Source organism: Melospiza georgiana, chromosome 10, assembly GCF_028018845.1.
Source record: "Melospiza georgiana isolate bMelGeo1 chromosome 10, bMelGeo1.pri, whole genome shotgun sequence".
In the NCBI taxonomy this organism is placed as follows: Eukaryota; Metazoa; Chordata; class Aves; order Passeriformes; family Passerellidae; genus Melospiza; species Melospiza georgiana.
Window position 1 is genome coordinate 20,614,762 of NC_080439.1, and position 16,371 is coordinate 20,631,132.

Genomic DNA, 16,371 nt, shown 5'->3' on the forward strand with positions numbered 1-16,371 from the left:
TTAGGTCCCAAAGATAACCCTGATATTCCTTTCTTCCAGGGACAGAAACTGATTTTAATGCCCAATGTTGGGCAGGTCTTAAACTCAGGAACATCATGAGCAATTCCAGCCCTTACAGGTTTAGGAAAACACAGGAATTCAGCAGCCAGCCTTGGGAACTGATCAAGCAGAGCTCAACTCCTGCAATCATGACACTTCCCTGGATTTAGCACCAGGAGCATGCTTATGAAGCAGCGGCAGGAGAGCAATGACCCCCTAGGCATCTCCAGGAGCTAATCCAGTCTCCTCAGGCTGATGAAGGCTCCCTCCTGTGCCCTGAGCTCTCAATCCTGCACAGTTCTGCCTCACAGAGGGCTTGGGGGAGACTCCACATCTCACTGCCCCCCAATGCTAGCACAGAGCTCACAGCACCCCCACACCCAAACAAAGGTATGAGAGAGCTGATGCACATCACCCCAAGATGAGGCAGAGCTTGAGAGGATGGTCAGGACACCTAGAGAAGGTGAGAAACATCACCTGTGATTGCTGGAGCATGGCAGACCACATACACTGAAAGCATTTCATCGTGAGACCTGTGTAACTTAAGGAGTTTTCCTGTGTATTCCAAGGGTTTGAGCAAATTATAACAAGCAAAAAAAGCCCAGAGAATCAACTCAAATGAAGTCATCAAAACTCCAGTCATAGCAGGGAGAAGTGTGGAAGAGTTTTTCTTAAATGCAGTGTGTGTACTGCCATCTTTGAGGGAAGCTGTGCCTCCCACTATCCCAAGAGCCAAGCAGGTAAATGCACATTCCCAGCATCCTGACAAGCTACAGAATCTTTTCAGGACATTTTTCCCTCTATGGCTGAAACATATCCTGTGATTTTTTACTATTTGCCTGCTCTCCACTCACCAAATCCTTGGAAGCTCTTAAAAAACAGCACAGCAGGAGTCATCCTTCTCCAGACAACACCACGGAACTCAAATGGCCTCTGTTTCCCTTGGGATTCACCAAAAGTATCACATTTTGTATAATGCATTCACAAAAAGCAGCTGGATCATGAAAGCATGAGTGACACCATGTCCATGGGAGAAGTCAAGTCTCTCCATGTTTTAAACTAAGTAAGAGATGTTTGGATTTGATATTAGGAAGAAATTCCTCCCTGTGAGGGAGGTGAGGTGCTGGCATAGGGTGCCCAGAGAAGCTGTGGCTGCCCCTGGATCCCTGGAAGTGTCCAAGGTCAGATTGGAGGGGTTTGGAGAAATCTGGGACAGTGGAAGGTGTCCCTGTCCCTAGGAGTGGGACTGGATAGGATGATTTTTAAGGTCACTTCCAACCCAAACCATTCCATGACTTTATGGTTGGGTGTCCAACTCAGAATTTGCTTCCCACCCAAGCTTTAAATTTAGTTGCATTCAGAGCTTGTCCCATCTGGATTATGTTTTTCATCCATAAATTTCAAAGTACTGGGAAGCCCTTAGTTTGACAACCAGCAAGTCACACACAGCAGGGTCATTCCAACGAGGTTGCACCGGTACCACACAGCAGGAAGCTCCACTACTGTCCAAGGTGGGATGAGCTGGGAGCCAAGGGTGATCCCAGAACAAGCAGTGTCCTCACCAACCCTGGCACAGCCCCTCAGCACCACAGAGCCCACCCTGTGCTGGTAATGGACACCTGACACAATGAGGGGCTGGACCAGCCCAAGGCCCACCCCAAGAGTCCCCTCAAAAAATGGGCTAAAGACAAGCTAAATCCAGCACACATTCCAGCCCTACCCAGGAGAAAGGCAAGGCTGGTGGCAAGCAGACTTACAGCAGGGCCTTTGCCAGGAGCAAACACTCAGGTCTGGGCTTAAATGGAGTTCTTGATTCCATGGGCAGCTGGGTGTGTGTGGGGCAGGGTCCCAGGTGAACCTGCTCAGAGCAGCCAAGAGGCATCAGCACACTCAGGGCTCTGTTTATGCCAGGGCTGTCCACAATACCAGGGCTGGCTCCCTTTTAATCAGCTTCTAAATCTATGAAAATGCACAGAGAGCATTGAAAAGTCTCTATTCCTTATTAAAAACACGCCTGGGCACTGAGAGGTTGGAAGACCATCCTGCTTCAAAGTGTGGCACAGAAATGCCTCCTCCTTCCCAGGAGCCCAGGATCCCTACCCAGCTTCTTGGCCTCCTTGCTATGAAGGACAGAAAGACAAGGGAGGAGAATGTTTCCCAGCTCAGCCTCGGGCTGCTGGGGAGCACCAGGAGCCTCAGCCTCCTGTCCAGCCCTGCTGGCCGGGCAGAGCTCCGAGGGTGCTCCGGGACCTCAGGCAGCTGCCGGTGACTGCAAAGACAGCAGCAGCCTCCAGTGGCCAGCTGGCAAACAGCACCAGCGTGGCAGCCTGGACAGTGTCCCACACAAATGCCAGCGGGGCCTCGTGGCCATGTACCACGGCCAGCACCAGCGTGGTTTCAGCCCCATGTCCCATGGCCTACAGCACTGTGGCCTTGTGTCCAGAGTCCCATGGCCTACACCACTGTGGTCTTTTGTCCAGTGTCCCATGGCCTACACCACTGTGGCATTATGGCTAGCATGGTTTCATCCCCAGTGTCCCATGACCAACATCAGTGTGTCCAGTGTCCTCAGCCAGCACCAGAGCGGCATTATGGCCAGCATGGTTTCATCCCCAGTGTTTCATGGCCCACACCACTGTGGCCTTGTGTCCAGTGTCCCTCAGCCAGCACCAGAGTGGCCTTATGGCCAGAGTGATTTCATCCCCAGTGTCCCATGGCCCATACCACTCTGGCCTTGTGTCCAGTGTCCCCCAGCCAGCACCAGAGTGGCCTTATGGCCAGTGTGGTTTCATCCTCAACACCCCACAGCCAACACCAGTGTGGTTTTGTGCCCAGCTGTCTCACAGCAAAGACCAGTGTGGCCTCACACCCAACACTCATATCGGAGGTCCCACAGCCAAAACCAATGAGACCTTGAGTCCTATGGCCAACACCAATGTGGTTTCATCCTCAATGTCCCACTGCCAGCACCACTGTAGCCTCATGTCCAATGTCCCCTGGCCAATGCCAGTGTGGCCTCACCCCTGATGTCCCACAGACATCCCACAGCCATCCCACAGCCACCAGACATGGTGTCATGTCCAGCATGCCATGAAAATACCAGTGTGGCCTCATGTCTGATCACCCACAGCCGACACCAGTGTGGCCTCACACAGCAAACACCACATCAGTGTGGTTTCATCCCCAGTGTCTCATGGTGAATTCCAGTTTGGCCTCACATCCAGTGGCCCAAGGCCACTATCAATGTGGCCATGTATTCAACATTCCCTGGTGAACACCAGTGTGGCCCTGTTCCTGACATCCCACAGCAAACACCAACACAGCCTCGCACCCCAAGTCCTACAGCAAACACAGGCATGGCTGTGCACCCTGTGTCCTCCATATGGCATGTCCCCACCATCCCTCCTGTCAGATCCAAGCCCTCAGGGGCTCACTGTTGGCCCAAAGCCAGAAAGGTGTCAACCATTGAATCATGGAATCACTAAGGTTGGAAAAGCCCTCTGAGACCGTCGTGTCCAACTGTTCCTTCAGTGCTGCCAAAGACACCACTGACTCATGTCCCCAAGTGCCACATTCACACAGTGTTAAAGCCCTCCAGGGATGAGAACTCCACCACTGCCCTGCACTAATCCCAGGGCTGGACAACACTTCTGGGATGAATTTTTTCCCAACTAACCAATCTAAACCTCCCCTGGTGCCACCTGAGGCCTTTTCCTCTTGTCCTGTCAATTTTTTCTGGGAGAAGAGACCAACACCCCAATGAAACCCTTTTTACCAAAAGGCAGCTTCTTACGATGAAAGATGACTCTCAGTCCTCAGTGCCACTGTGTCACCAAGGCCCTCAGTGACCTCACAACATTGCTGTGCCTGCTCCAGGTCCCCAGGTCTTCACCCTGGTTTTCCTTCTCTGCTGCACAGGGAACACCTTGCAGAGAAGGAGCCCACCCAGGTGCCTGGACAAGCTGCAAAAGAGGAGTGGATGAGTTGTTTCCTTGTTGTCTATTTTCCCTGAGTCCTTTGAAATAATCACAAACACAGCAATTATTGCAAAGATAAAATGCCAAGGATTACAGAATCCTCACAGGCAAAGCTCTCCATCAATTAACTAAACCAAGGCTTGCTGTAAAATGTAATCCACTACAAGAAGCCACAGCAAGAGAGAATTAATTTTTTTAAACACATAACATATAAATATTTGTGGAAGAAACTGATGGGAAGGAGAGAGGAGGGATTTTTGTCAGAGATCAGTATCATTTTGGGTAGTTGTATGCCACATGCAAGCACCAAAAATGTCTCAGCATGGAGCAAACCATGGCACAGTGTGAGGTTTCAGATGTAACTGAGGGACTTGGGGGTGTTGTGAGGTTTGGGGTAGCCCCCACAAAAAAAAAGATGGGTCAGGATTTTTTAAAGTAGTGCATAAAATTGGGTTACTCAGTCCAGTTTAGAGACACAGGGCTGGAAGAGCTCTCTGGGATCATCAAGTCCGTCCTCCCTCATCCTGTTTCATCCTCTCCTCACTCCCCATGTCAGCACAAACCTCATTCCTCTCCAGGGAGGGCTGAGTCTGGGGGATGGTGGAGGGGCTTCTCCCCAAGCCCCTGCTCTGCCCTCAGGAATTGGTTCAAGGAACTGAAGCTGAAGTTTCTTCCCGTTCAGCCCCATTTCTCCCAGTATCATCATCCCCTTACATTCAAATGAGCTGCCAACCACTCCAGTGCACTCTGTCTGGGAGTAGAGGAAGCAGCACCCAAACCTCCTGCCACAACCACAGGCTGAGTGATTAATTACTATTTTAATTGAAGTTTTGCCTTATAACTCTGGTCAGGAATCAAACATCAATATCATGGAATCAGAGAATCATGGAATGGTTTGGAAGGAACATTATAGCCCATCTTATCCCCTGCCATGGGCAGGGATGCCTTCCACTATTCCAGGTAGCTCCAAGCCCCATCCAACCTGGCCTGGAACACTTCCAAGAGAAGATGTTGACCTGAAGTGAACACATGTCCTTCTGGAGAGCCCAAAACCAACACACTTGGTGGGCACTGATGAGCACCACAGGGCCTTGGAGACACATCCACTAAAACCTGTGGGCTCCTGTGAAAATTGGAATTGCACCTCTATGGGAGCCAGTTGGGGTGGATGTGCCACACAGCCTCAGCACCAGGCTGGTACCTGGAATAAGAACAACTGGCCCATGTGTGATGAAATTTGGGGTTATGGCTCTGATGAGCCTCTCATTTCTCTTTTTTCTCCTTTTTCTCTGTTTTCTGCCAGTGCTGAGCACAAAAGCCCTCAGTACTGGGAGAGCCCTGGGCTCTCCAGGCAGTTACAGCCACATCCCAAACCTCCTCTTCTGCTTTGTCTTCCTTTGGAAACACCAAGCTCTGCTGCTGCAGCAGAGACAAACAGTAGGGAACAATCAAAAAGGTGAACAAAAAAGTTGGAAACACTCTTAAATGACAGCTCAGGCTGGACATGTGAGCCTTCTGTTTATTTTTCTTTGTAGCCGCCCTGAATATCCCTGCTAATTTTCTGACTATTGCTGGCATGTACAGAAGAATTGCTGATGACACATTTTCCTAACACACACATTACACAAAAGGAGATTATATTTTAGCCTCTTTTAGGGACTATAAAATCAGATTCATCCTAACGAAACAGCAAATAAAAAGGGGTTTCCCTTTTCTTCCTCAATCTCTTGGCATTTTTCCTCCTGTGGTTTTATTCCTCTCCTCCCCCCCTCCTCCTTCTCCCCGTTATCTGTGTTTCCTGCTCATTCCAACTTGATGACATGTTGCTGGGACAACTAAGTCTCGTAACCTTCTTAACTTTGCCATTGTTACTGCCTGGAGTGTATTTAGGAGGAGTGTTTTAATTTCTTTTCGAATGCAGAGCGCCTGCCCCATCGGAAGATATTAGAAACGGGGAAAGGGAGGGGGGGAAGCTTTTCTTCTCTAAATGTCTGCTATTCAAATCATCTCTTTTTTTATTTCCTTTAAACCCATCATTTGTATGCTGTAGGTCGCTACTTTAAAACCCGGCTCGCTGTTGCTGAAAGGATCACCCGTATAATGATGTCATCCATATTCAGCTGGAATCTTGGCTCTGCTGGAGCCCAGCGCTTCCCTCCTCTCCCGCTGGAAGCTCAGCCGAAGGCTCCCCACTGCTCCGCGCTCACCTGGAATTTCCCAGCGGGAATGAGCCTGCTCGGATGGGTATTGGTATCACCAATATTGGGGACGGGACGTGCCTTGGCTTGTCTGGCCCTTTGGTGCTGAACTAAATAGTGGCACTGTGGTGTTTCACCCCAGAGACACTTTGGCCTGGCTGGGTGTGTGGTGTTTCACCCCAGAGACACTTTTGGCTGGCTGGATGTGTGGTGTTTTACCCCAGAGACACTTTTGGCTGGCTGGATGTGTGGTGTTTTACCCCAGAGACACTTTTGGCTGGCTGGGTGTGTGGTGTTTCACCCCACAGACACTTTTGGCTAGCTGGATGTGGTGTTTCACCCCACAGACACTTTTGGCTAGCTGGATGTGGTGTTTCACTCCAGAGACACTTTTGGCTGGCTGGGTGTGTGGTGTTTCACCCCAGAGACACTTTTGGCTGGCTGGGTGTGTGGTGTTTCACCCCAGAGACACTTTTGGCTGGCTGGGTGTGAGGTGTTTGACCCCAGAGACACTTTTGGCTGGCTGGGTGTGAGGTGTTTCACCCCACAGACACTTTGGGCCGGCTGGGTGTGTGGTGTTTCACCCTACAGACACTTTTGGCTGGCTGGGTGTGTGGTGTTTCACCCCACAGACACTTTGGGCTGGTGGGTGTGTTGTTTCACCCCACAGACACTTTTGGCTGGCTGGGTGTGTGGTGTTTCACCCCACAGATGCTTTTGGCTGGCTGGGTGTGTGGTGTTTCACCCTACAGACACTTTTGGCTGGCTGGGTGTGTGGTGTTTCACCTCAGAGACACTTTTGGCTGGCTGGGTGTGTGGTGTTTCACCCCACAGACGCTTTTGGCTGGCTGGATATTGCAGCTGAGCACTTGGAGACGAGTCCAGCGTGCAGGAGCTCCAGTGGTGGTGGGATGGAGCTTCCTCCCGTGAAGGGGCTGCTCCTCAGGTTTACCTCTGATGGAGAAGATTTAAGATGATGGTGATGGAAAGGAGTCAGCTCTGATGGAGGGTTTTAATCCAGAGCTTTATTCTGGCCCACAGACCTCTGAATTCAGCAACAGCTCCAACAGAACTCCCTGAACTGTGTGGTTGTTCACTCTTTTACCCAGGGGAGGGGAGAAGGGAAGGGGTAGAAATCCCACCAACCAGGTACAGGAGAGGAGGTCTTAAGGGACAGAGGACACCTGGATGGCCCAATGTCTCCTCAGGAGTGGGGCATCTTTTGTATCTGCCCAATCACTCAACGCCCTTCTGGAATGCCAGGATTGACAGACAGTGCTTGGCAAGGGTCAAGGTGGGGAAAGGAGAGGTGACTGACACACCTGGGAGGGATCATCAGGGGAGGAACCAGGGTTCTGAGGTAAACCATGAAATCACACTGCAACAGATAAGGGAGGAAGGGAGTCCTGGCACATGGAAAAACACCATGATGCACAGTTTATAGAGCAGGAAACAATAAAACACCTGGCTTGGAAACCATCCTGGGGGAAGGTCCTTCCTTGGGGTCATCCCACACAGGAGAAGCATCTGTTGCCACTGACATTGCAGGAGAGAGAGCTGGGGGTGCTAACCTGGAGAACAGAAGATTCCAAGGAGACCTCAGAGCCCCTTCCAGTGCCTAAAAGGGTTCCAGGATAGTTGAAGAGGGATATTGGACAAGGGCCTGGAGTGACAGGACAAAGGGGAATGGCTTCCCACTGCCAGACACTAGGGTTAGATGGGATACTGGGAATGAATTCTTGGCTGTTAAGGTGGTGAGGCCCTGGCACAGGGTGCCCACAGAAGCTGTGGCTGCCCCTCGATCCCTGGAAGAGTCCAAGGCCAGGTTGGACAGGGCTTGCAGCAACCTGGGCTAGTGGAAGGTGTCCCTGCCCATGGCAGGGGGTGGAACAGGATGAGCTTTAAGGTCCCAACCCAAACCATTCTGGGATTCTCTGACTGGGTCTGTCCTGCCTGTCCCAGCCCTGCCAGCCTGGGAAGAGGCAGGTTTCACACATTCAGCAGTATCTCAAACCCACCTGGATGCCTCCTGCCCACTCTAGCTTGTCTTTATTAAAATCCTAATTGTACACATGTCGTGCACAAAATCCCCCAGCCCCTTCCGTGTCAGCCCTGATGTTTCCCTGACACACTCATTGTACCTGGATCAATGCTCTGTTAGCAACTAATTGATCTTTTATTAACATATAATAACTTACTTATTAAATAGAAATTAAAGACTTAATTGCAACACTTAATCTAGAGTCGCTCAGTATATCACCCTCATAAGCATAATGTATAATTTAATTAATTGACAGAGCTGATAATAGCATGTCATCTGTCACCAGTTCTCCTGACCTGGGAGTTGGTAATGCAGCCGGAGGTGTTTGCCATGGATACAAACACAGGGCTCTCCCAGGAATGCTACCATGGGATTTGGGATATTCTGGCTCATTATGCCCAGCACAGACACCTGCAGGTGATCCCCCTCCTGCCAAAATGCACTCAGGGTCATAAATCCATTCTGAGGTTTATCTGTGGAGAAGGAGAAGCTGATGAGACGGGCCAGTTCACCCCAGTGCTCCCCAGTGCTGGCAGGGGAGGATGCAAGGACATGGCTGTGCTGTCTCTCTGCTCCCTCCAAGCAGAGATTTTTCTCCAAAAACAAGATTTGAGCAGCACCCCCCAAGTGGGAAGGTGGTCCCACATTCCTTGGACCAACAAAACAGGGATTTATTTTCCCACTGGTCACTATTCCTTCTGTGCCAGCTAAAATGTGGGTCCACGCACCATTTTTCACAGCCAGGCACTTACATCCTGCTCCCCCTTCCCCATCACCATCTCCCAGCAATAAAGAATTTCATTTTAAAAACTGAAAGATTTAATTTAAAAATACAAAATGGCAAAGGGAGGGTTTTTTAAATAAAAAAATAAAGGTAAAGAGATGATGGTTGGAACAAAATGTTCTAGAAGAAAGCTGTTCCCTTGGGGTTTCTTTTCTTTAAGCTTTGCATATTACAATTTGAAATTTTTGTAAAGAGATCCCCATTTTATATTCACACTGGTAGCCTGAATTTAAATATCTCTCTCACCTGAGATTAATACAGGCTTCACCCTGAATTACTTCCCAGCTCTGAAGTACAGCTCTGGAGAGCTCAACTCTCCACAAATTCACTTCTCTTTTAGAAGCATAAAAGCTTATGAAATATATGAAATATTAAAATAGCATGTGTGCCAGGGCAGAGAGGGGGAAGGGAAGGCTGGGTCAGTGCAGGGGGGCTCCTTTGATATGAAAACACACTTTTTCCTCAAATGAAACCACAGATCTGTTAGCGCAGGACAAGAGCCCCATTAAACACTGGAGGCAAAGATTTGAGCCCACAGGATGATGCTTTTCTTTATTTTATTTGATTATTAAGCCCTGCAATCTGCATTGTGTGGGACAGAAATCACCATTCCCCTCTGCAATAGAAAATATCAAGTTTCTCTGGAGCAAAACAAAGGTTATAAACAAAGTTGTAAATGCTGGTTCCTTGTCAGGCCAACTCAATAATAACAAAATCCACCTGAAGGAGGGAAAATACCTTGTTTAGATGCTGAGCACCCATTAGCTGATTGCCACAGAAATCCAGCAGTTTATAAAAGGATTTAACCCCTGAGGAGCTGTCAGGCTGGTGGGAGAGGCTAGCTGGCACAGCAGCAGGGTGGGCAGGGCAGCAAGGGCAGGAGGACATCCTGGTGCCCCCACATGGATCTCCTCTCCTCCTGGGCTGTGCCATTCCCTGTCTGCTACCCTGGTTTTACAGGCTGGAGGATCGTGGTGCTGTGAAAACCAGCCCCTGCTCACCCTGAGTTTCCTTTCATCCTCTGTATCTACAAAGAAATCAACTTCATCAAATTCGGAGGGAGTTGGTCTTTTAAGTCCTTTCTAACCCAAACCATTTCATGAAAATTAAGCTGTTTTCTTCTCAAACACTTGCTGGTCCCTGGTAGTCCCTCTCACTGTCCCCATTTCTCCTTTTCCCCTCTTTGGTGTTTTTCCATTCCTTTCTCCCTGGCTGCCCCTGCCAGCCTGCACAGCCCAAAGCAGGAGCCCTGTCATCTGGCAGGGAGGACAGGAGCCAGGACAGGTAGGGTGACACAAGGTGGGACCTCCTGGAGACCCAACATTGCTCAAATAAATTGTCAGGAGCTGGAAGTCCTGCAAATCCCTGTTTCCTCATGAGCTATGAGTGGAAGATGGTGTAGTCACAGTCACAGAATTGTTTGGGTTGGGAGAAATTTAAACTTCATCCATTCCCACCCCTATCCTGGGTTGCTCCAAGCCCCGACTAACCTGGACTGGGACACTTCCAGGGATCCAGGGGCAGCCACAGCTTCCCTGGCAGCTTCTTTGTGCATCTGCAGTGAGCACCAAGCCCAGGAAATAGTGGCCCATCTCCAGTTTGGGACATCCTGGATGTCCCCAAGGTAAACGTGGTGGCGGCCAAAGTCAACCGGACAGGCACATCTTGTGAGATGTCATGATGTCATCACAAGGTTTGCTCTTGATAGGACAAGAAGAAATAGTTTCAAGCTGAATCAGAGGAGGTTCAGGTTGGATCTTTTATTATGTCTCTCCAGTCTTGGCACAGCTGCCAGGGCAGTGGTGGAATCTCCATCCCTGAAGGGATTTAAAAGCCATGTGGATGTGGCACTTGGGGACATGGGTCAAAGGTGGCTTTGGCAGTGCTGGGGGAGCAGCTGGACTCAGTGATCTCACTGACCTTTCCAAGCTAAACCTTTCCATGATTCCATGATTCTACAGTGGTTTCTCTTCTCTGCAGCATTTCCCAGGTGCCCAATGATCCATGTGAGCTGTTCCTGGGGAAGGTCCCCAGTGCTGCGGCACAACGACTTCAGTGCAGCTGCTCCATTCTGCCAGCTGCAATAAATTCCTTTGCTGGCGCTGCTCGTCTGAATCGAATATAGTTTATTTCATTTTAAGAAGTCCTTTTTCTTTTTTTTTTTTTTTTTCATTTCAGGAAAATGAATGTTAGAGCCAGATAAGAAACTATAGTCTGCTTTCAAGAAGGTTACAAGAAAACTGCATCTTGCATTACTAATCCTTTATCTTTCATGTTAACAAAAAGATTACTGACATATTTTTGAATGAAAGAAAATAAAATAGCAAATGCATCTAAAGAACTGTGTAACTTTCATGCAACACACAAATCGGTTGTTAAACAGGGCAAAAAAAAGAAGGAGAATGAAGGGAAAATTCATAATACATTTCCCTTTGTAAAGTGAGCAAATCAACTTTCTATAATAAGAGAAAACTAGTGGAGGACTAGAAGATGCTCCTTTCATGAGCAGAAAACCATGCTATTTTTGCCAGAGGCTGGATTCAGGCAGCAGAGAAGGAAATCTCCCTTGCCCAGGTTTTCCAGGGAGGGGATCAAGGAGATGCCAGCCCTGGCACAGCCGTCCCACTGCATCCCACAGCTCCTTCCAGCAGCTCTGGCTCCAAAGAGCTGTGGATGTGCCCAAACTCAGAGGTGGGGGAACACATCCCACCACAGGGACATGTCCAGGACAGACAGCCATCAAAGAGAGCCTGGATGGTGGCACGTGCAGCTCACAGAAACCCTGCCTAGTGGAAGGTGCCCCTGCCCATGGCACATTGGAATGAGATGAGATTTAAGGTCCCTTCCAACCCAAACCATTCTGGGATTCCATGATTCAATGATCTCTGTCCCCCCTGCACCAAATCCACCCGGGAGGATCTCTCTGGTGTTTCTCTCCCAGTCCCAGCCCTGATCTTCAGCCCTGCTACTCCAGAAGAAAACATCCCCCTTGCCTTGGCACAGAGTGCTTCATTAGGAAACCCATAATTGAATTCCCTGACCATTCAGTTCTAAAACCCCTTTGATCGAGAATTAGTTAATTACATTGGGCCCGGTCTATTCCTTGTCACAAATTTTGCCCATGTCCCCCAGATATGCGGCGGCAGGATCCGCTCCGCATTGTGTCCTTTGAAACGCATTTAGGAGCCTTTGAAGCTCTCCCCCCTTAATGACGCATTGTTCCTTAATAAGTTGCCTGTAACGTTTCCCCATTAGGAAATAGCTGTCTGCGGCTCGCTTGGGCTTCAATGAGGAATAATAATCCAAATGTAATTGATAATGTTGGAGAATAATCGGGGAAAGGCGCTACCTGGGGAATGGGCTGGAGCGGGGCGCAGGGGGAGAGCGGGGTCCCCGCAGCCTCCCCGCCACCGCCCGACCTTGGGCGCGCTCGCCCCGCCACAAAATCCGTTTGACTTTGAGCCAGGGGCTCGATCAGGACTCAGGGAGCCTGATAAGAGCCGGGGAGATCACAGGCGGGGAGTGTGGGCAGCCGGCCCTGCCCCCAGCACGCCGGCTCCCCGGGAAGGTGAGAGGAGATAAGGAGCATCTGGAAGCGTGGCAGCGCAGGAGGCAGATCGGGAGATAACGCTGAGATGGGCAGATCGCGCTCGTCTCGCCAAGGACGGCCTTAATGAGGCGGGTGGGGGGCTCCGCAGAGGAAGGTGGGAACGACCCTTCCTTCTTCTCCTCTAAGACCAGAGCCCTCTCTCCAAGCAGCAGCAGCTCAACAAAAAAAGCTTGCACCAGACTTCCAAAAAAAAACATCCTTCTTCCTAACGTCGCACCCTGCAGCAGCAGCACCGGGGCGGGGCTCTGCCCAAAAAACCCCCAGAGCTGCTTCCTGGGGTGTCCAGCCCTCCCAGGCATCCTTCATCCAGGCCTTCTGCAGCTCCCAGCCATAGGGATTTGACCCTTCCCTTTGAAATAATTGTTGTTTCCCCTTCCAAAACGACGAGGTCACAAGCGGGAATCTGCCAGGAGTGACTTCCCCTTGTGGCTCGGCAGATGCCCTGTCCCGGAGGGCATCTGTACGATCTGGGCAGCTGTAGGATCACACTCCTGCAATGGGACATTTTCCTTGTTAAACATCCATGACACCAAAGAATTTGGACCAAAAAAAAAAAAAAGCTTAAAAACCATAGGGAAGTGACCTGGATATGTAGGAAATCCAGTTGGGAATACCTGCCTAGCCAGGCAGGAGCGTGCAGGGAGCAGGAACAGAGAGCAGGAGAGGAGCTCCTGCCCAAGCTCTGTCCCAGCTGGTCCAGCTGCTGCAGGAAGGTGGAAGGGGATGCTGTTCCCAACTCTTCCCTGCCTCTTCACCCCCACAGCCTGCCGTGGTTTTCCCTCTGCAGGGAGGAAGGGAGCCCATGGGCACTGCCAGCCCCAGCCCGGCACATCCCTCCTGCCAGGGCTCAGGCAGATCCCACAGAACGCTCCAGGCACGCGTGGAATTTGGTTTCCAAGAGAAACTGAGCTGAGCTCAGTCGCACAATTAACCAGGTGGAACATAATCAGGGCTGGGAATTCTCAGAGCTTCCCCTCCCAGCATCACCCACTGGAGGTGCTCAGCCATGCAGCGCTTCTCGTAAAAACTGACATCAAATCCAGAAAGTTTAAACAAAAGAGTTAAATATTTCTCTTTCCTTCTCCGTCCAACCCCAAAACACTGAATTTAGGAGTTGGGAAAGCATCGGTTTGCTTTAACTCCTTGCCAAAATAACCTTTAATTGCTGTTTTGCTCCTTCAGCAGCCGCCCCCAGCCCTGCTCCCCGCACAGCGCTCCGGGCGCACGGTCCCCGCTCTTGCACATCCCTCTGCCTGTACATCCTCCTGCACATCCCTCCTGCACATCCCTCCGCTCTGCCTTGGAATCTGCTCCTGCCGCACATCCCTCGCAAGGTCTCGTCTCTTCCATTTGCTTCTATTGCCCTCTGCTGGGCTCTGGCAAAGGGAAGGATGGCGTCCTGGGAAGTGCCCTCTCCTCTCCTTTTCCTCAGCAATTCTAGGAGATCTCAGAGCCCTATTTGAGATGCCAGCATCCCTCAAGGCTGTGCACACATCCTGGAGAGGCAGCTCCCTCCCATGGCACCGTTCACACACTCACAGACACGGCCAGCCCGGCACCTCTGGGTGACAGGACACGTGTGACAGTGGCCAGACACTGATGGGGTCTCCAGAACATCTGTATGAGAGATACAAACCAGCTCCATCTCTCCCCGCTCAGATTTGGGCCACACTTTCCCCATGATGTCTCAGGTTTCAGCTTTTATCTTTTTCAGATTCTGTGCTGCTTTAGTGTGTGGGTCTGGGCTTCATATGAGAGGATGGTGAGCTCTCTGCACAGAGTAGGGAGACAAAACAATTCCTTCTCTAGCTGGGGACCAAAGACAAATGATCCAAATCTCAGTCCAAGAGCACAAACAACATGGAATGAAGAGAGAAAAACAAGCAGGATGGGACTGCATGGGCTAAAGCTGGAACTGGACAATTAACTGCAATATGCAAATAGAGCAGAACTGATCAAAGAGAGAGACCCCATGCCTGGCCGTGCATTTTGGGACCATTTTGGTTCATCTTGGGTGCAGCACTGGCTGGGCTCCTCTGTTGCCCAGGGTGTATGCATTGAGGAGACCCTTTTAATAAATCCCTGCTTTATTCTTTAACTCTGTCCAGCCTCCGTTCTAGGTCAGCCTCACAAAGCATCGCCCACAGGCTCACAGGATGGAAGGAGCATCCTGGAACCACAGCTCAGCCAGGGCCAACAGGGAATGCACAGGATGGGTCAGATATAAAACAGAAGAAAAACAACACCTGGGAAGTGTTTTTGCCAAAACCAAAGTGGGGGCTGCAGTAATCTTCAGACTGCCCAGACAGGGGCTGAGGTGGAGGCTGAATCCCTGATTCAGGGACTTGGGGTTTAGTGAGCAGATGGTGGGAAATGCAGGATCTGAAGTGGCAGGGCTCCAAGGGAACCAGGTGGCAATGCAGTGCTACCCTGAATCACAGAGTCATGAAAGCATAGAATCATAGACCATAGAATCATGGAATCATAGAATCATGGAATTGTGGAATCACAGAATTATAGAACTGCTTAAGTTGGAAAAGTCCCCAAAAAGCACCAATTGTTTCCCCAGCACTGCCATGCCCAACCCTAAACCAAAAATCAAGAAAATTTAAACAAAGGGATTGAACATCTCCTCTTCTTTCTCCATCCAACACCAAAACCATTAATTTTGCAGTTTTGAAAATTTTGCAGTTTTTCTATAACTTCTACCAAAGTGACCTTGAACTGCTCTGTTTTGCCACATCTCTGTCCCTAAGTGCCACATCCACACACTTTTGGAGGATGGGAGGGAGAGACGGTGGCTCTCATCCAGGAATGATCTTTGCTGGAAGAACAAAGATGCATCAAGGTGCTGACACCTTGAGACCAAGGAGCATCAGCAACACCAAGGGAAGACCCACAAAGCCCTGAGGACCTTGGGAAAAGGAGGGAAAATGGGAGCCTGGGCTGGTTATAGTGGCTGTGTCCCACTGTCAGGGCCTGTGAGCAGTTTGCGGGGGAGCAGAGCTGAGTTTGAGTGTCGCACTGGGGCTGTGCAGCAAATTCCAGATCAGATCCCAGAGATGTGCTGCCCCATCTCAGTGACATCCATGCCCCACACTGGGCCACCACCAGCCAGCTCAGGAAAGGAACAAATTGGCAGCATTCAGAGGAATATTCTGTAGGCACACAGTTTGTGGTGATTGGGGTGGGGCTGAGCCTCATCCCCAATGGGCACAGCTGTGAGCAGCACTGACAGCAACGAGCCATGGAGTGCCCAGGGGCACTGACCAACCACCAACCACCAAAGGGAACAGAGGGCACACAGGGGCAGGGCATCAACAGGAGGGGATAAAAGGCTGGGCTGAAGAACAAGAAGGGCGGAGCTTGCAGCCTTCTGATGAGGTAACGTGTTACTCTGTATGGATTGAAGCATTCTGAAATTCTGTGGTGATACTCTGTGTATGGTGGCTGTCTCTACTGTGGCAACATTCTTCATTTCCAAGCATATAATTTCTGTCCTCTGGCAAAATAACATCCCCTCAGCTTTTGCATTTTGTCAGGCTGAACCCAAGATGGAAAAGGGAAGAAACTGGAGACCATTGCCCTTTGACAACTGGGGGGATTTCAGCAGCAGAGGGGCTGTGGGGGCAGATTGTGGCTCCCCTGTCTGCCTCCAGAGATGGAGGAAAGGGATGGGCCAGCCAGGACAGGTCAAGGAGCAGGAGAAAGGACCAGGCTGT